Here is a 20822-nt window from a genome sequence, read left to right as displayed (position 1 = left end):
TTTTATTTTTCTTTATTTCCCGCTTCAGAGTTTTGAAAGAAGAATACATACGTCTTTCGATATTATGATTCAATAATAAAAGGTTTGCTCAAATTACAGTTTTCTCGCTCCCTTTTGACAAAGTCGATTCCCTTAGTAAGGCACTGTGTTTGGGTTCGTGTATGTGTGCAAAGCTTTTGTAAGGGAGTTAAGGGAGTGTCAAAACTCTAATGTCACTATTGAGCAAACCTTTAATTATTGAATCATGTTTCGATATGCCCATTCTGATTTGCATCCAATTACCAAATCTTTCACAAGTTGGTTTAATTATTTTCGGCAATCCCACCTCTGCAGTTACAACCAAAAATCTTATTGCACCTACAGAAAAAGCTTTTGCTGATCTTAGCTTTTCTTATACATACATATAATTTTTCTTAAATACTCCTTACAGAACTCTCTGGATTTTACAAGGTTCGCTAGTATAAAGACTTACCTCCCGCTGCGAGCTCTAACTGGGTGTACTGGCCTCACCTTAACTTAGTTCTTCCGATGTGAAGTATTTAGGTTTAACCTTAAATATATGTTTGTAATTAAGATGGATGTATGTGTATTAAGATGGATCAAAAACAACCTCTCCCCATTTTCTAAAGCTGCGACTAATGGCTTAGAAATCTTAGGTAAATCTTCGAAGAAAATCTCCATTAGGTGAAACCGGATATCTTAATATTACTGAAACCTTTTACCTTAGCAACCTAAACACTCCTGGAATCGAGAATACGGCGCTACTGGGTTTGCTACCGGGCAAGAGGAACACAAAAGCGACGAAAAGGTGGAGCACCTATCAGAATGCATAGTTACCACAGAATTCTGTGATTCGGAACCATTTCGTAGTAAAGCGCAATTACATTCAAAGGAGGTCATAAACAACTGGGTAGACAAAAACTCAACAAGCACTAAATTGAGTATTCTGGATAGAGGAAAGCTAAGCGATTTATCTGGCCATCTACAGAGGCTTCGAAAAAACTTCGTTATGTGGGTACGCTATCACGTCAGTAAGCTTAATTACTCAGACAAGAAAGGTTTTCGATTTTGTGAGTTGGATGATGATATGGCAGGAATATTCTCTAGATACGTCTTTCTCTTGTCAGACGCAGAGTTTCACACACAGTTAATCTGTTTAAAATTTGGAATAAAAAGCCCTTGGAAGTACCTGACTAGGTTGAAGAGGCACGCATAATAGACCATGTCATAGGTATACAAGCATCTCCTCCATAAGGCGTGGGGCCTGTCGCCTAGAGGAATCTGGATTTACAGAGCAGCCTCTTAATCATCATCTTTAGAAATCTGCCTTTCGAAGAAGTCAACCACCATCAACAAATCGGCAAAACTTCAAAGTACGACCATTGTGTGCTGTAAGCTTGCCTTCTTTAGATGAACTGCTAAATGAAGGCGGGAAAGCACGTGAGTCCACTTGTGGGCTTTAAGGCAATCGCTGCTGGTGAAGTGCAGTGTGGAGTGAGGTGGAAATTGCTGCTGGCAAAGATCGAGATGGTAATGTATTTTCAATGCCAGATGATAGTCGAGGATAGTCTTACTAAAATATTAAGTTTCCTGAGATGGAGTGCTGGTTTAAACTCACTACTAAGACCATACTTACCAATTTTGGAGGTTTTACGGACTGCTTTAAAACTGAAATTGGGCCAGGATCTAAAATCTGCATATATCGAAGATAATTGAGACAAGCTTCACTTTTATCTTAGGGATTATGCCTCTGTATTTCAAACTGAGGTATTTGCAATGAAGATGAAGCCGCTGATGAATATGATTTTGATGTTATTAACACAAATACCCTGGCGTACTCTGGAGATGGTTCTTGTAAAGTTTATAACCCCTATTGGAATCAAAGTAAAAGAGTTGCCACCCACGTAAAAAGTAAATATGTATAAGTTAAAGGAAATATAACAAAATTGGTATCAAATGAAAGGTGATTGAGGAAGTCTTAATCGAAACACATTTTTTAATATGTCTTCCACCTATAAAATAAAAGAGTTGCCAACTGTTGAAAAATTATTTTTAAAATATCAAAAAATAACTTAAAAACTTTACACATAAGACTAAGTAAAAAAATCCATCTCTTGCTGGAACAGTAAAATCTTTCTTTATTCAGATTAATTACACTGTGCAACTTGAAAATTTAGGCAAAGGTTCTGATAGTTGATGATGGCTTAAGTTTTCGAGATACTTGAAGAGTTGCTTAAATTTCAACCTTTTTGTAAATAGATCTCTCAGTTTTAAGAGTGTTTTATTAAAATTTTTCACGTGACTATTTTTTAATATTATTTTAACTATTGCTGAAAATCAATGAAATCTGTTAACTATAAGATATAGTTCCCTTACCACTGCTTGTTCGTATACGAGGCGTATTACTAAAAACTATATCAATAATCAGTTGCATGGGAGCTATGTGCTATAGTAAACCGATTTCGGTGATTTACGCCATTGAAATTATAAGGCCCCAATTACTAACGATGAACTATCAAAAGCTGTGCTCAAGAAAAAAAGTTCAAGATTAGAGCACAGTGTTATTATATATACAAAACAAGAGAGATTGGACATACGTATATGGCAGATGTCGATATGGAAGACTCTCTTCCACCATCCATTCATTGTTATTAAAAAAAAGCTCCCTGCTTTTTCCGCTATTAAAATATACTGGTAAAAAGATTTATCTCTTTTGGTGACTTTTTTTCAGTTTGATATTTTTGTAATATAATTTTTTTTTTTTAATTTTTCGGCCATTCTTCCAAACATTTTTTTCGATATCAGGCATAAATGATTTGGAAACAAATTAGAAAAAAATTTTCGTACAGAATTGTTCAGATAGAAACTGTCATATTTAGAACCTATAGGGCCACAGCTATGATATATATAAATTTTAGACTAGAAAGAGGTGGGTAAATACTACTTTCACACTAATAAATGCAAATAGTTGAAAAAACTTTCGAAATTTGAGATTTTGACATTTCTTCTTCACTAATAAATAGTGATAAGTGCAATATAACATAGAAAATGAATGGTTCAGCCATTCTACACAGATAGCCTCGACCCCGATGCTATATCTTACAGACAATTTTGCTCTGCATATTAAGGTTGCATTACTGGGACTCCATTTAGGATGAAAATAAACACTCCCAATGTCCCACAATATACTTTGTTATGTTATTCTTTGGGTAAACCCCAAACTTTGCTGATTTCCCACTCAATTGACTTCTATTCATGAAAGTCCTTACAAATCTCTCTTGATAAATTCGAGTTTCATGCGCAAAAATCTTTTCATTTCATCGCCTTCGCTATGAAAGTAGAGATGGCATCATCCTTGCAATTTATTGTAAAGAATAATAAAGAAAGAAGCTTAAGGTGAAGTGCTAAAAAATAGAAAAATATCCTGTTTGACAGTATTTTTATATTTATAGTCCAAACATGTTTTGTATATGTATGTATGTGCTTTGTTACTATTACTATTATTATCGTTATTTATGCTTCGCTACTTTTCACACAAATATGCGTGACATCAACATCATCTACCTTTGGGATTGAACGAATTTTCACAAAAACAACGCCATTGGGAGAGCAATGAAGGATGCGTTGAGAGACATAGCAAAGGATTCTATATTAACCCTGCTTTGATGGCCTGCGTCTGCGAGGCGTATGCCTTTTAAGTTTTTTGCTCGCTCTTTCGCAAAGTTAAGAATGAAGTCGGTGGCTTTTCCTTTTTAAATAAAAAAATTTTTCTTTGCAAAACACATTCATATAAAATAAATTTATATTTAAACAATCTACAAATGGGAAAAAAGTTCTGAAGTGGTGCTGAAAGGTTGTGAACTTGTCCCAAAATGATCTCGAACAAGTCTTAAAACGGCCCCGAAATGATCCCGAAATGTTCCATTATTAGTCTCAAAATAATCACGAACTTGTCCCAAACTAGTCCTGAGCTAGTTCGAAAATGGTCCTCAACAAGCGCCAAAATGATTCCGAACTAGTCCCCAACTAGTTACGGATGTAGTTTTGAGCAGGTCCTGGAATGGGCCCAAAATGATCCTGAGCAGCTTTCGAAACGGCCCCGAAATGAAAGCGAACTTCTCCCAAAATAGTGCCAAATATTCCAGAAATAGTCTCAAAATGATTTTGAAATAGTCGGGAACTAGTCCTGAAGAGGTCCCGAAATGAAATTTTACCGAAACGGTCGAAAAAACTGAACTTGTGACCTCGACAAAGTCCCGAAAGGGTTCCTTATTAGTATCCCAATTATCCCCAAATGTTCCTGGAATACATTGGCCTGAACTAGACCTCCAATAGTCGTAAAATGTTGACTCAACAAAAATGTTTGTAAAATGATTATCAAAGTAGGGTTAATATATCCTATATGTACATATACATACATATGCTTCTACTATATAAATTGAAATGTGTACTCGTTAAATAGCAAAACTAAGGTAAAGGTGAAACTCCGCACGTATGTAGCATAACTATAATATTTACCTGAAAAAGTGAGGCAAGCAGTGAGCTTTTATGTGAACAGACAGCGGACAAGCCCAACGACCAAGTTAAAGCCCATAACCGGCCTACAGTAATCACCGCTGTTTCTCAAGCGAGTAAGCAAAAACGAGATCAGTGGGACAGTCGCCACTACACAGTCACGTTGAATCGCAGGCGTGAAAGGACTACCAATTATTCAGAAGTACATCTGTACTTACATACATTTATTTGTGTTTAGTTTTTTGCTGCTCCCTCAACGCATGGCTGACCGATGATTTAACCTCCTGGTACATATATTTGTATGTATTTCTGACTACCTTGTCAATTACTTGTGGTCACTCAGCCGAATATCTATGTGCGTACGAGTGGTTTGACGCAATAATACTTTCCACTCACGTACGTAACACACAAAAGCTGACCGTCCTTTGTCAGTTAAGTATGTAGTAAGTAGTATGTATGTATGTATAGTCGCTCGTTTGCTGGAAGAACATCAAAATAAAAATATAAATACAAACTGTTTCTGTGTAAAGTATGCAGAAATGTGCTACCTTCCTTCATGCTGTGTAAACAAATTCATAACAATATCTGTCAATTTTGTCTCAAAAAATGCGTATATGCCTTTTTATACATTTTACTTTTTTCCACTAGAAATTGCTCTGCCAACAACGAAACAATCACTCGTTGGCCAAAATACATCAAAAACAGGACTGTGATTATAATATTTTTTACTTATTACTTATTATTGCACAAGCAAAATGAACTGACTGGAGACTAACTAGCTATTTTTAAAGTAAATATCTGGTTTTTCGAGTTGTGACAACAGTTGTGACAACAGTTGTGACAGGGGGCTCATAAGAATATACCCGTGAATCGCTCCCAGGGACGTGTTTGAACCATTAAACTGGCATCTAAAGGAAGTAAATATTCTTATAATTTAAACGCTCATTTAAGAATGGGTATGTACCCAAAAACGGATTAATCTCTTTATATCACAGTGTAGTTATTATATGCCGGTCTACATTACAAAATTCGTTATGAAAAGAACGACGGCAACGCTTGAACTCATTGAATCAGCATTTTGTACGCAATTGGTATTGTACTCGATCTCAAAATGTCAAAACTAGTTCATCACTGAGAGCATTTATTGGTGCAAATCAATGTTCCCAGATTTAAAAAAAAAAAACTGTATTTTCAACAAGAAACAATTTAACCTTCAAAACGAAGGTATTTCTTCTAACCATATCATTGGAATGCAGCTGACCACTTTTTATTCAAAAGACGAAACGCCAAAACCAAAACAAATACTTTAAAAGATTATTTCAAATAAAAAATTTTGACCAAACTATAATTTGTACTAAAACGTAATTTAAAACACTGCAAGCTTGTCTAAAAAACTGTGATTTACAATTAAACTGTGAATATGGCAACATTGTTGCTAATATATATGGGAAATCGTTAAAGATAATCGAACTAATATTATTTTAGTTTAGTTTTTTTTTCGATTTCTAAACAATAGTTTTGATGCTCTCGCCCTTCGGATTATCTTATATCGAAAATCATATATGCACTTGCTTTTTTTTCGAAATAAGAAAAAATTTAGAGGTCGCTCAAAGCGCTCAAAAATTTCTATGTATTTTATATGGGGGAAAAACAAGTTTTTGCGGAAATGGTATAGAATCCTTGAAAATCAATATTTTTCCATCAGAAAACTCTTTTTCTCTTCAGAAGACTTCAGAGAATAGTACCCAATTATTAATTTTATCCAAGCAATGAAACCGAAACCAAAACCGTAACCCTTATCTTGACCTGAAAAGGAACGAAACCGAAACCGTTTCAGGCTCAGGTTTCAATCGGCATAACTGTGCCGTTTCACAAAAATTACCTGCATGACAAATTTGTTGACTAGTATGTGGATAGCCTTACCTTTACTTCACTTTATACAAAATCAGCAATATTTTTCTAAAATTCTTGTTGAGTAGTAAGAATGGCAAAGTAACTTTTCGCAAAAAGCTACTAAAAAGATGCCTAATAAATTAACTATCCGATCTGGCATCGGTTATTTGAAAGAAGTCTTAGTTATATGTATGTATATCAAATACCTATCAGCAACAACTCTCATTATATGATAAATAATATAATAAACAAATTTCTGCTTAGATCTAAGCAAATGTGGTGAAATATGGTTATTAGTTTGTATTATTGATTCAGAGGTGTTCTCTGTATATAAATTAAAATTAATCACAATGTTTAATTTCACCAAAACCAAACCTTGGAAGTCATACATATATTTATTTAATAAATAATTTTTTTTTGTCAAACTTGTTTTCATTTTTTTATTCCAAAACCGAAACCGGAACGAAATCGAAACCGAAACGAAAACAAATTTTTAAGAACGAAACCAAAACCGAAATCGAAACTCTTTGCAAAACCGTAACCGAAACCGGAACGTTATTTTTAATCGGTTTCATTCCTTGATTTTATCATATTTTAATACCAGCGATTTTTTGCGAGCCCCTCTATTACATTTTTCTGTGGGGTATTGGGGAACTTATGAAAATTAGCTAATATTAAGAAATTGTTAAATAAAAGATTAGATATTATTATAATAATTATTGGAAGCCTCCTTAAGCGAAGCAGGGTGTTCCAATTAAAAAATATCGATTCTAAAGAATTCTACACCGTTTCTACGAAAAACTGTTTTTTCCATTTAATTTACATGGAAAACTTTAGCTGTTTGAGCGACCTCCAAATATTTTTTAATTTGAAAATAAAAAAAAAGCATGGGTATTTTATTCGTATAGAATTAATCGCAGGCGGTAAGGGCATTCAAATTCCGCCTTATTTAATTTTTCTTTAGACTACCCTAATGTTTATACTGTAAAATGTCAAACCTTTGCATGAAAATGTGGAAATCTTCAGGATGCAAGACTTTACAACCTTCTGAGATGTAGGTTGCTTATTTTTACGACGTTATTTAGGTGATATAGATAGTTGCCCCAGAAAACGGATAATTCGCTATTTGAAAGAGGTTGGTGTTGGTTGATTTTTACCACAGGGTGGTAAGAAGAGGCTTAGATAATACGTGAAAACAATTGAAATTTAATTATCAGGGCTTAGTTAACTGTAAACGATTAATCAGCTTAGTCCCAGGACAGTGTCATTGGGTTTTGTACCCAAATTTATTATAGCTTTGATTTCGGCAATCACCATATCTCCTCACTACACTTGTTTCCATGGACTTCAGCAAATACCGAACCCCCATCCTGGACATGTAAATTCAGCCACTCTAACCGCTGACGGACGTTTAATCGCAGTAATATCATATACATACATACATAACCGGCACTGGCCCCCACGCCACATATCGGACAAACACCAAATGGATAAACAGCGAGAGTTAAGATGCATCAGACTAGGTCGAGCATGCTTTTAAGTGACATTAACTTATTACTTAAAAGAGTTTTGTTATATGGCAATTGAGAAGTTCATATTCAAAATTAATAAATTTCGTAGACGAAATTTTTGCAAATGGAGCAGTGCATAGCATGCATCTTATAGGACTTTCTCACGGCACCTCAATTACGTAGTCTGCTCTCTCATTCGCAATTCGCACTCCAATTACCCTTCGAACTACGTAATTCGCCATACTAAATTTTGAGAGCGAATTACCTCATTTGTTGGTAATTTAGATCCAATTACCATGCGAATTACAAAGAAATCGTTGCTGTCTCTAATTTTAATCGGCAATTAATCGAAACCCGTTCACAAATCACTACTGGCACTTTGTCTGAGTACTAAAAGTAAAGTTAGTAAATGTGAACATCACCAATTTAATACAGAAATTTATAAATTTTAAGCAATAACCTACATTTTGCGTCAGTTTTGTAGCGAAGGAAACAAAAACCAAACACAGAGACAGTGAACTGTTAAATGGAATTAATAATGTGCCCGTGGGAATAAGGTAATTCGCTATCGTAATTGGAAAAGCGAACAAAGTATTTAATTCACGACGCCGCACAGTGCCGCCTAAGTGGGAAAAAATCGAAAAATATTGTCTGTTGGTTTGACATTTTTTATTTCCACATAGATAGTAGAGAGCTACAGGATTAAAAAATTCGCGATAAGATTAAACACAAGGTGTTCCTGCGGTGTTCCAGAAAATCAAAATTTTCAAAAAATGGTAAATTTTATTAGAATGAATAAGAAATATATGTAAGAATATGTTACTTTTTATTATTTTCTTAAATATTACGGGGTCTAAGCTTTCGAAGGAAGAAATAAAAACCTGCAAATTTTTTGCGCTTTTTTGAAGTAATGCGTTTTTTGCTAATGCATAACATCATTTTTTCTTTTTTTTGTCAGTGCCATCAGATCTGCACGACTCGTTCTATTTTTAAAAGTGAAGTGTTAGATTAAACAGCTTGACCTGTAGACAATAGGGGGTTTTTTGTTTTGTTTTTAAAGAGTTGCCACCTGCTAAAAAATTAAATTAAAATATTTAAATAAGTTAAATAAATTATTAAGAAATGGGTGTCAATCAAAATGTGTTAATTTTATTTCTTAACTACATAGAGAGGGTTGCCACCTGTTAAAAAATTCAAATTCCATTGGAATTAAAGGAATTATGTTATTGAAATAGATAAGTATCACCATATGGGAGTCAGACGATAGAGGCTTGAGAGGGTTTTAGCTTGCAAAGTTTACCAAAAGGGTTGCCACCTATTTGTAATGTTAAATTTACTAAAAATAAAATAATAATGGTGTGAAACCAAAGTTTGTGATTTTATTAGAAATACATACATTGTCAATCAGTGATTTGTTCTGATTACATTCCTTTTAAATTACTGGACTCTTAAATTAACTCAAGAATGTTTTTACAAGTGACAACCCTTCTAAGTGTCGTTTAAAAGTAAACCATTTCAACTGATACCCATATTGTAATATCAGTTCATTTAACTTATTAAATAATTGTATTAAAGTTTGTAACAGGTGGCGACCCGTTTCAAACAAAAAAAAAAATTAACTTTATTGCACATGCACTGTGTACCGTTGGGAAGCCGTATTACTTTTTAATCGGTTTTATTTAGCTTGCCTTTGGTTTTTTTCGGTACCTACCTTCAGTTCAGATGACTATGCAATCTGACTATCCAGTATCATTATAAATCTAATATGAACGCCGCCACAAAATGGCGTAGTACACTTTTTTCAAGCCCCTCAATATTGGTATCAAGTGAAGAGGTTTGACTAGTAAAAGATGGTGAATGAAAAATTCCAAAACCAAAAAAATGGCCACCGGTACAAAATGTCGGATTTCTTAATTGTTTTAATCTTCTCATATATTCTGGTTTGCAACTGGTCGCAGTACTGACAGACAAGTAGAGTATAGCAAAAAAAAAAAACAAAGAAACTGACAAACCCTTAGTGTTCTCCACGAGCTCAATTCATTGTGAATATTTTGTTATAGCGCTCTTACGCGGTATGTATTTGTATATGTAAATGCTACTTTTCTGCTACGTTCTCATATATGATACATACGAGTAGATGGAAAAAAGTAGCATTTACATATGCAAATACATATCGTGTAAGAGCGCTGTAAGAAAGGCAACTGCTGCTGAATGCGACGCGGGACAGGTGACAATGAGTAGTGAAAAAAATTTGTGAGACTAAGTAAGAAAATGGAAAAACTTTTTCTTTTAAGTTTACCAAGTGTCATTTCTTTAGTTTATTCGCGATAAGAAGGAGTTTATATTGAAGTGGGGTGAGTACTATGTAACATAAGCGTCGCAAAAAGTGTCATTTATAGGTCAGCCATAGGCTGTGCCCTACTACTTAGCTTCGCTTATAAATATCTGCCATCTAGCGGGCTGAGAAAGTCGTTAGCATAACCTTTACTTTTTATGACTTTAGGTACAACCTTGTACGCGCCAATCCACCTGAGTGCTGATAGAAATGCCGAGCGCTGACTGCCGCTCATCAACGCTGACATCTCGTTCCATCCATTCATTCATTCATCCGTCTATACATAGATACATATCTACTAATGTAGTTGTGAAATTTTGATACAAGTATTTATTATTACTCTCTCTACATTTTGTTGGTATTGTTGTAATTTTTACATCACTTGTTGTGGCTAACTTCCGTTTTGCTTGTGATACGCCATCAAAAACGCATTAAATATTTACGACAGTGGGCGGGGGGGTTGTGCGAGTACAGCATGTGGCTTAGCATTTTTTACGAGCCTGTCGTTTATCTAAATTACCTCCATACATCCGTCCATGGCAGCGTCCGCTTGGCGAAAGTCCGGTATTTTCTTGTTTCGCTCGTGCATAAATTTACGCTGCAGTTAGTCGTGGGACGGACGTTGTCTATTTTGTCTGCCACCCACCCCCACCACAACTGTGGATATTCCATGTTCTTTTTACTTATTTTTTTTGCATTTTCAAGTTGACTTTGTTTTAATGCGATATGTTGACATTTACAAATCTATTAAAAATAAGTGGTACTTTGTAGCAGATTGTTGTAGAAAATTTTGGAGCGCATAATGAAATAATAAAGTACAATTTTCTCATCTACTACGCTAAGGTATTTGGTGAATTTGGCAGGAATTTAAGTTATTTTGAAATAATTAATCATTTGGCAAGAATAAAAATTTTTACTAGCAGCCTTTCATGGTAAAGGGGAATAGCTTAATTTGGGTAAATTTTGCTCAAAAAAGAAAGGCAATGCCGACCTTGAACATACATAATTCCGTAAGGAAGAATAGTACTTACGGCACTTGTGTCGGCAGTGCTCTGCACAATGTCTTCGGACGGATTGAATGAGTAAATTAAAATAAGGGCTACGTTATGGGAGTCGTTCGAGATAGGTATCGCTGCAGCTTTTAAATTGTCTCAAAAGTCAGCTTTAATAGACGGTCTCACGTCAGTGGTAGTGCACTCCGCTCTGAGGAATTGGATAGGAAACATGTCATCCTGCAGACAGATACTGCCGCAATGGGATTTAAAAAAAGTACGAGTTGCGAATAACTGCCCTGAACTGTAATATATTTATATATGTATGTTTTAAGTGTAAATTTTGACAATAATGAAAAGTCTATGTGCAACCAGGAGCGACGTTCTTCCAGACCTTCACTGGCGACGTATGTACAAATCTTTCGTCAGGAAGCTAAACGCATCACATGATCTTTTTGTGTACCGCTAGTCCAAGAGTGTGTGGAAATCAGTTAGAAGGGTGGATTCAAGACTTTTGGTAAAACTGCTAACGAGATCATGTTTTCTTAGCTCGCTTGTATTCTAACTATGTCTGGGGAAAGATAAAAAGCGTAGGAAATGTAACTATCTGCAATCGTTGCCGTGAGAGCGATTAAGAGAGTGGCACGTATAAAATGAGTGACGAAGTAATTGACTATGAAAGCTTAAAGGATTCACATACTTATCTAAGGGCTTATTTAATATAATCATCATTCCTTGCTGAGAAATATATGTATGTATACCTCCTAATAGAATTGAAAAATCCTCAATGCCCAAATCCTTCTTATAAGTACTTCTTCTTCTTCTTATTTGGCGCTGTAACCGCCTCAGCGATTTTGGCCGAGTTCAACAAAGCACGCCAGTCGTTTCTTTTCTGTGCCAACTGGCGCCAATTGGAAATGCCAAGTGAAGCCAAGTACTTCTCCACCTGGTCTCTCCATCTCAGTGGGAGCCTTCCTCTTCCTCGGCTACCACCAGCGGGTGCGAATTGAATACTTTCAGAGCTGGAACGTCGGTGTCCATTCGAACGACATGACCAAGCCAGCAGAGCCGCTGTATTTTAATTCGCTGCACTATGTCCATGTCGTTGTAAAGCTCATACAGCTCATCGTTCCATCGCCTGCCGTACTCGCCGTCGCCAACGCGTAAAGGCCCGTAAATCTTCCACAAAATCTTTCTCTCGAATACTCCAAGCGCCGCCTCATCGGATATTGTCATTGTCCATGCTTCTGCGCCATATACCAGCACGGGCGTGACGAGGGACTTATAGAGAGTGGTTTTCGTACGTCGAGAGAGGACTTTAGTCCTGAATTGCCTACTCAGTCCAAAGTAGCACTTGTTGGCAAGAGTGATCCTGCGTTGGATTTCAATGCTGACATTATTATCGGTGTTAGTGTTGGTTCCCAAGTAAACGAAATTCTCTACTTTCTCGAAACTATAACTGTCAACAGTGATGTGGGTGCCAAGGCGCGAATGTGCAGACTGTTTGTTTGATGACAGGAGATACTTCGTCTTGTCTTCTTTTACCTGCAGACCCATTCGCTTTGCTTCCTTATCAAATTTGGAAAAGGCAGAAAAGACTTCGCGGTTTTTAATAACGATGATATCGATGACATCGGCATAAGCCAGCAATTGCACGCTTTTTATAAGTTACTATCGGTAAAATTTTACAGGGCAATTGTCGCAACCGTCCTTCAACTCACCACAGTCTTTCGAATGGCAAATATCTTAAAAGATCTGCTTACGAGGAGGTCTTAGCGTTACGGTGCTCGTATTTTGGCAATAACTTTTTTAATAATTAAAAGAAAATTGAAAAATTAAATTAGGAAAAAATTAAATCAAAAATGAAGAAAATAGTGTTGTATATTTGGAGCTTTTCGGCCGTTGAATTTAAAGCAAAAACGTTGGTTTTTCTTTTCTGCCTCCCACGCGTTTTGATACGAAACAAAACAAACAAAACAAGAAAACATAAAAATAAATAGACTCCCTGAAGAAGACGCTTCTGACTTTGCACATCGATGATGCGGGTTCGATCCCAGCTGTAGTCTAGAAAAAAAAGTCTGACGAGGAGATGCGGTGATTTTCGAAATAGCTGTTATAACTTCTACCGCTTGCTTATTATATTTTTCCTAATAATAAAAAAAAACGAAATTAACAAAATAAAAAAATATTAAATTTAAAAAGAAAAACATAAATAAAATAAGTTTATAAAATTAAATTAAAAAAAAAAAACTAAAAACAGGAAAATTAAAAAAGTATGTTTTCTTTATTACACAACAAAATCTAAAAATTCAACTAAAAAAATGAAAAATGAAAAAAAAAAAATTAAATAAGTTCCTTAAAATTAAATGAAATTAAAAAAATCGGCTTTATAAAAGAATAATATCTAAAACATTAACAAAAATTTAATTAGAACAAAAAAAAATAAATTAAAAAGAAAAAATACATACAATAAATTTCTAAAATTTTAGTGAAAGCAAAATTTAATTAAAAAAGAAAAAGATGTAAATTAAAAAAAGAAATCCGCTTCCCGAGGACTCGAACTCGGATCTCTCGATTGGCACGCATGTGCCTGGCTCCCTCGGCCATTGCGACTGTTGGCGCGACACAAGCTAAGTGGTATACAAGTACTTTCTCTCAAAAGAGCTTTTCTCTACGAATGGTGAATGGGAGAGCATTTTTTCTAAGAATTTTTTGCTAAAATAGCAAAAGTTTTTTGAACTATCTTGCCATCTGTCTTTCATTTGTCTTAGGAAAGACGTTTTACTATCTTATACTACGTTGAAATTGGCCCAATTTAAATTGTTAAATGAAAAAGAGCTTTTTGTAAAACACAATCATTCACATTGAACATTTGGAGTTACCTTTGACAAGTTTATGTGTTTCAATTTGTTTTGTGCGAAACAATTTTTTGGACGTTGTCATGTCAAATGAAAGCTTTTGGCTCTTTCTGATTGGCTGAAGCAGAAAGCTTTCTGAACTTCTTTTGTTCATTTAACTGGTTCAGCCTATTTAAGATGTTTAACTCGTCAATTTGCAGACTTCCTTTCCCCTTCCTATAATTTTTTCTTTCCCTTCTTCATAGCTTTGTCAGTGCAGTCGTCTGCGGCTTAAACATATGTATGTATGTGCAAATGATGATTAGAAAATGTTTTGTACTGAAGTTACAAATGTTGACAATTTCCGAACCAGTTTCTATCCTAATTTGCTGCTTTGTTAGATTAGGTTGCCTAGTACTATCTAATTCGCATTAGTTAACAGCAAGAAGCTCACATTTTAAGTACCTGTGTGGGTTTGATATAATTCATCATGTTAACCTAACTTACATTCATCCATGCCTCACTATCTATAATATGCTGGCACCTGCTGCTGTAGCTTCCTCCCACGTGTTCAATCATGGTTATCGAACGCATTGATTGTCGCATGTTCTCGTACAGTTATACTTGTATTTTGTAAATTTCAAATGCATACAAATTTACGTACTACGTATTAGGCATGGGGAGCTTTTGAACTAAAGAGCGAAAGACCCTGCTCTTTTAATTGAACTAGTTCATTAGTTCGTTCATTCAAGTGAACTAAACTAAAATTTTCTGTGGCAATACTCTAATATTTTAGAAGGATATTTCCAATAAATCGCAGAGATAATTCATGTTGTTCGCAATACAAAGCTTTTATTTCAAGTGAAGAAATTGAAAAATTTCTGATCTACAAGTTTACAACTTGTCAATAGAAAACTATGATCATTTCATCAAGATCAAAGTTTTAATGTAGTTGAGTTGTTTCAATAACATTTCTTACATAATAGAAATAGAAATGTAATTTTACAATACATATGGGAACTCGTTTTTCGTTATAATGCATCAAGGAAGAGCTGATCGGAATTCACTCTAAAAAGACATTTTATTACGTTTAATTTCCAACATTTTCCGTCGTTTAGTGAAATTTGTGTTAAAAAGTAAGTATTTGAGTTGAGTTTTTGGGTTTGGTTGTTTAACACAAGACCTTCTCTTTCAGATGCTAAAGCGAAGCGCAATTTACTCGCATTCGAGGGCAAAATTGAAGAAAAGAAAATTAAATGCAGGTACTGCCGAATTTCCGTAAACATCCTTTCGCCATTTCGAAGAATGACGACTGAATTGTGTCGATTTTGCAATCATTTATATGTATGTATGTGTTATAAATATACATTTTTGTTGTTCTTCAACTCAGCTCTTACTACCGAACTAGTTCAATTAGGTGAACTATAGTTCAATAAGGTGAACGAACTAGAAGTGAACTAATGTTTAGAGTGAACTAAAAAATCCAACTCTACTACGTACATATGACATACATATTCAAGTATATATGTCCGCACACACACTCATCTTCGCTCTATTTCACTCCATTATTCCCTGCCCATGATGCATTACATAAATCCTAAATTTCTGCTGGTCTATGCAATGTACCGAAATTAATGTAGTTTGGCTTGTCTGCCAGGCTGGCTGGTGACTTGAATGATTGGGCTATCTGAATGAATGTTCGATTGGTTACCTACGTCAAAACATCCCATTGGACATACGTATATTGTAAACAGAGGCAACAAATGCTCAGCTAATATAAGTTTCTATCAAGTTTGTTAATATGTACGTTAATAAATATGTATGTACATACGAGGACGGTCCTAGAAGTACCCGACCTGACAAAGAAAACACTGGAAATATTTCGAAAATAATTTAAATTTTCCAAAAATAAGACTAGATATTATGTTAGCTCGATGCACTCTGCCCAACTTTGCTCGACAGATTCGATACCTTCTTTATCACTAGAAAGCCTGGAAAATCGATATACCTTGAAAGACGGTCAAATGACCCCGGTATTTCATCCAACCAATTTAAAATGAAATTTAGTAAGAAAACTTATAGTTTGAAATACATCGAAAAATTAGGAATGCTTTTAATTAAATTTAATGCATTTTTAATAAAATCTACGAAATAAAAATTTAGAAGAATAACTTGCAAAACAAATATTGGCTGTCAAATATGAAAATGGGTCAAATGACCTCTCTCCGTCTTTCTAGTGATATACCTAGTAGGAAACACCATGCTCCGCAAAAAAGTTACTGAGCGCAGACTCTACCTCTTCATTGTTAGCAAATCTTTTATCATCGGAGCACTTCTTCGAATTGGAACCGGCTGCGTGAAGAAGCAATTCCAACTTCTGCAAAGCATTGCCACACACTCGTTGCTTGTACTCCATTTCTTGCTCACAGCTTTCTATTCAATATGCGATGCACATCGATTTTTGAAATGCCTGCTATGCTTTAGCTATCGGTTGGATTTAGACATTTTCAGATGAAAATATTGTATCACATAAAGATAATCGACTTTGTCCACGTTTGCAAAGTCACTGAGAGCGTTCACTTTGGATGGCTGTTCAAAACATACTATTTAACGTAGCATCATAAAATATATAGCTTGAGGCGGTATTATCGACAGATCGGCTGCCGCTAATTTGAAATGAGTATTAAACGCACATTAAGTATACATGTGCGTCACTCCACGTAAAAACGCATGCGGATCTGCCCAAAAATGGATGGTGGAGACTTAGTTTTTGTTTATGAAGAATCCAAAGCTATGTGGAGCTTAAGTATAAAAAGAGCAATTTGGTTCAAAATCTCCATTTTCCGACTAGTTTTTAGAAATTTTTCTTGTACATCGCGAAAAAAAACATAACTAAAAATCACTATATATGTATGTCTTTGGGGTTGCTAAATCTGAGTCTGAAGTCAGATTGCAAAATTCGAAATGGTGTATCCTTATTAGAAGTACTATTTATCACACAAAAGTTAAAATCGAACGCACTCAGTCGAGATGAGAATGTTACTCATACGCCATGCGTGCACGTACGCACCGTTCTTGCACCGTTGGATTCCATTCAACAGGGGTTTGGGTTCGGTTCAACGGTTCGGAAATTACAAAAACAAAACTAGATATATTTGTGTCATTTATTCAGTAACAATCCTCAAATTATGTATAAAAAGATATACATATAATTTATACCATGTTATAGCGTATGTAAAGCGTCAGATGTAAATGAAACTTGGTATTAACATGTTTAATAAAGGTAAATTATGGGAAATTTGTTCACTAAAACTTGGTCTGAAATTTCGATTCGGTTAATGGTTCAGTTAATTAGTAGAAAAAAAGCGGTTCCTCCGGTTCAAAACCGGTTGACGTTCCTGAAAAATGAACTTGTGTCTGGGAGGGTGTTGGGCCCATCAGATGGGTCTTACTGTTTACAAAAGGTACTTGGCCTTCAGAGTGTTTATATATACGTCTAAAACACTTGTCTTCCGTCTACCACATCTTGATCGATTTGAATTATCATTTTTACATCTGGAACCGCGATATAAATAGGTTGTTAGATCTTTTTATGCTGGAACATAATACTGCATACTAGCATGTTACGGGGCCGGCGAAGTCGATCATCCTCAGTCCGTTATCGGACGTTTCCTCGTGGAAAATGAGTTTTCCGCCGATGGAGGCAAATATATGTATATCCCGTTATATCCTTGCCAACTTGGCGTTGAACTCGCCAAGCATGACTTTGATATCGTGACGGGGTCTTATGTGCCCTCCGTGTGCTCATAGAAGAGATCCTCTACCAAAAAATGATAATGACTATACTGACCTTCTGATATACTTGACATTGTCTCCAGTGAGACAATAAAATAAGTGCAGAAATGGACTCCTCATACCAAAAAACCCGTAAGGCTTGTTTTTATACAAAATTGAAGCACTTTTTTACGACACTACAGCAAAATGCTAAGAAACCTATTTTCGCAATTTGGCAAACTCCAAATTGATTTTAGGCCCATGGTTTCTTCGGCAAATTTGCCTAGAACTACACAAAGAATCCTTCTGTGCCATACGCGCATAGTTGAAAAAATCTCCCATACAAATTGACCCGCCCTATTTGGGTACATATTTTATAGACTCGAACACTACTAAACCGATTAAGCTAAAAATTCACAGCGTATATGTACATATTTGTACAGCTGCTTGAAATTTTCAAACCGCTATTGTTGCGGAGATATTCTACAAGACTCAACGGCTGGTAAAAGAGCCTGACACACATTTCGATTATGATACTTAAAAAAAAAACAGCTTGTTATAACTAATATGCAGAGCAATTCTGAGTCTGGTTTCGAATTTAAAGGCCCAAAATCTACTATAAATGACTAGCCTTATCTAATATACAATTGCCAAGTCGGGCTGTATTATCGAAGCTTGACGTCAATAATTTCCGAATACAAAGCATTTAGCCAAAGCTAAGACAATATATCCGATACCTGCTCCTATAATTTTTATTAAAAATGTATGTACTGCTGTGCAAATTTACTTAAATGTATGATAAATACATGTGTATTCACATACACGTGTGCATATATGTACATATGTATCTACAAATCAAACACAATAAATAAATTCCATGACATTAATCAAAAAGCATAACCCTTGACTTGACAGCTTGAAACATTGTGGTTTCAATTAATTTTTCGTTATAAACCACACAAGTGTGTGTATACTCTCAGAGTTTGAATGAGGTTCTTCTAATTAATGCATTTTATTTGAATTTAAGATAACTTGAAACCACATTGTGTGTTATAAAGTACCCTTATAAAAAATATGTAGTTGAGCATGGAGTATAACTTGAGAAGCATTTACCATCAAACAGTAAATTGCGGTCACAATAAAGTAAGCAGGAAAATTATTACAACCACAGTAAATTAATTTGTCTTGTTATACATTTTAAAATAAAACAAAAGAAGAATTGGAGTCTAAGTGCAATAATAAACGACTTTCTTGATATGTATATGAGAAATTGCTCTGCCGCAGAATGTAAGACAGAAATATGAGCAATTTAGCTCTTTTGAGATTCTACATCTTTTTTAGTTTAAGGGTATACGGGTAGGAGCACACCTCATGGCAGTATATTTCATTACGAGCAGCTTCTCTCGAGCCAATAGTAATTGCTCTATGAATTTTTTTTGCAAATTATCCAGTTCATATCTGTACATATCGAGCGTAGCCGTATCGACTGATCTGCCTTCAGAGGCAGACATTTTTTGTTGGTTAAAACGTTCCAAAGAAAATTTCAATTCATTTTATTATAGGCCTGTAAAGACAGGAGTTGATTTATATATACTTCAAGGAAAATAGTTGCGTTTTCGACCTAAATATAGAAACTTTAACCCACTGTTAAAAAAAGGTGATCTACTTATACATATATCCTCTGGGGGTTTGATTGTCATGCATGGATACTAACGTTTGAAGTTTGTTTGTTTGAGGCCTTAAAATGGTTGTGCTACCCTTTTCTTATGTAGTTTGATATGCTGAACATGTATCTGAAATCCGTTTAGCCCCACCATATCAGAATTTTCTTCCTTATCTCAAAAACATGGCGGAAATTATGTGGCAGGCACGATTTGCGAGAAAAGCAAAAATTCTGACCTGATGGAGCAAATCGCACATCAGATTCGTGCATCGCATCCAAATACATAAGAAAAGGATAGTCTAGTCCTCGAACGCCAAACCCTGACAATTATTCACTACAAGAAGCGTTTGATTTGATATGAAAGCAACATATTTCCGGTGAATGTGAGTGAAAATCAACTCTTCTGAAGATAAACACTACACATGTGAGCAAGCAGTAATGACCTACATTTCATTCCAAGGGCTAACACCCTGTAAAAATTTTAATGATACCGGTTAATTGAATAATAATTCCTTAATGGTAGAGATAACTCTCGTTTTAATAACCATTAATGCACACTCATATGCTGGCTTAAGTAGATATGTATGCATTTAAGAAGTAGATATCTGGACAAAGTTACTACAACAAGTAGAAATATTCATAAATGCACCTCATGGCACATGATCTCAATAATCACTGAGCTGGCAGCGCGTGACGTTGCGTGTTCGAATCATTTCTACTCTGATTTTTGGCTGACTTGCCAAACATCAAAAAAAAAAATAAATGACAGTGACAGGAATGGCATTGCAACGCGCGCCACTATGTCGGTAAGCGCACCATACCGTAGGGCACTATATACATACATATGTACATATATATGTAGCACACATAAATTAATTGCAACAAGAACAACCAGCGACCTCAACACAATGCGTTATTTTCCACTCAGGGCCTGTGCCAATCAGTAGAAAAGTTCTATGGTGGACAACTTTTTACTATGGTGAGAAAATTTTTCATTTCTGCTGTGCCAATTCGTAACTTTTTACTGCTGGAAATTTTTGACAGTTGCTTTCATGCAGAAGAAGGCTATCGGGTTAGCAAGTAATAGAATGCAGCAATTATAGAGAAAATATTTGCCTTTGCTGATCTCAGTTCTTCTGGTACTGAAATCCATGTACTTATTATACCTTTTAGCAATAAACAATAATTTTTCACTAATATCCACTCGCTTTGGTTTTCTTTACTTTATGTGTATACATGCGTTGTTCTGTATTCTTCGTGATATAAGCTTTGTTTCTTTACAGATAATTATCACTAGTTTTT

Source organism: Rhagoletis pomonella, unplaced genomic scaffold (assembly GCF_013731165.1).
Source record: "Rhagoletis pomonella isolate Grant_MI unplaced genomic scaffold, Rhpom_1.0 Rhpom_scaffold_00006, whole genome shotgun sequence".
In the NCBI taxonomy this organism is placed as follows: Eukaryota; Metazoa; Arthropoda; class Insecta; order Diptera; family Tephritidae; genus Rhagoletis; species Rhagoletis pomonella.
The sequence above is the reverse complement of the archived record's forward strand: the minus strand, read 5'-3'. Positions refer to the sequence as shown.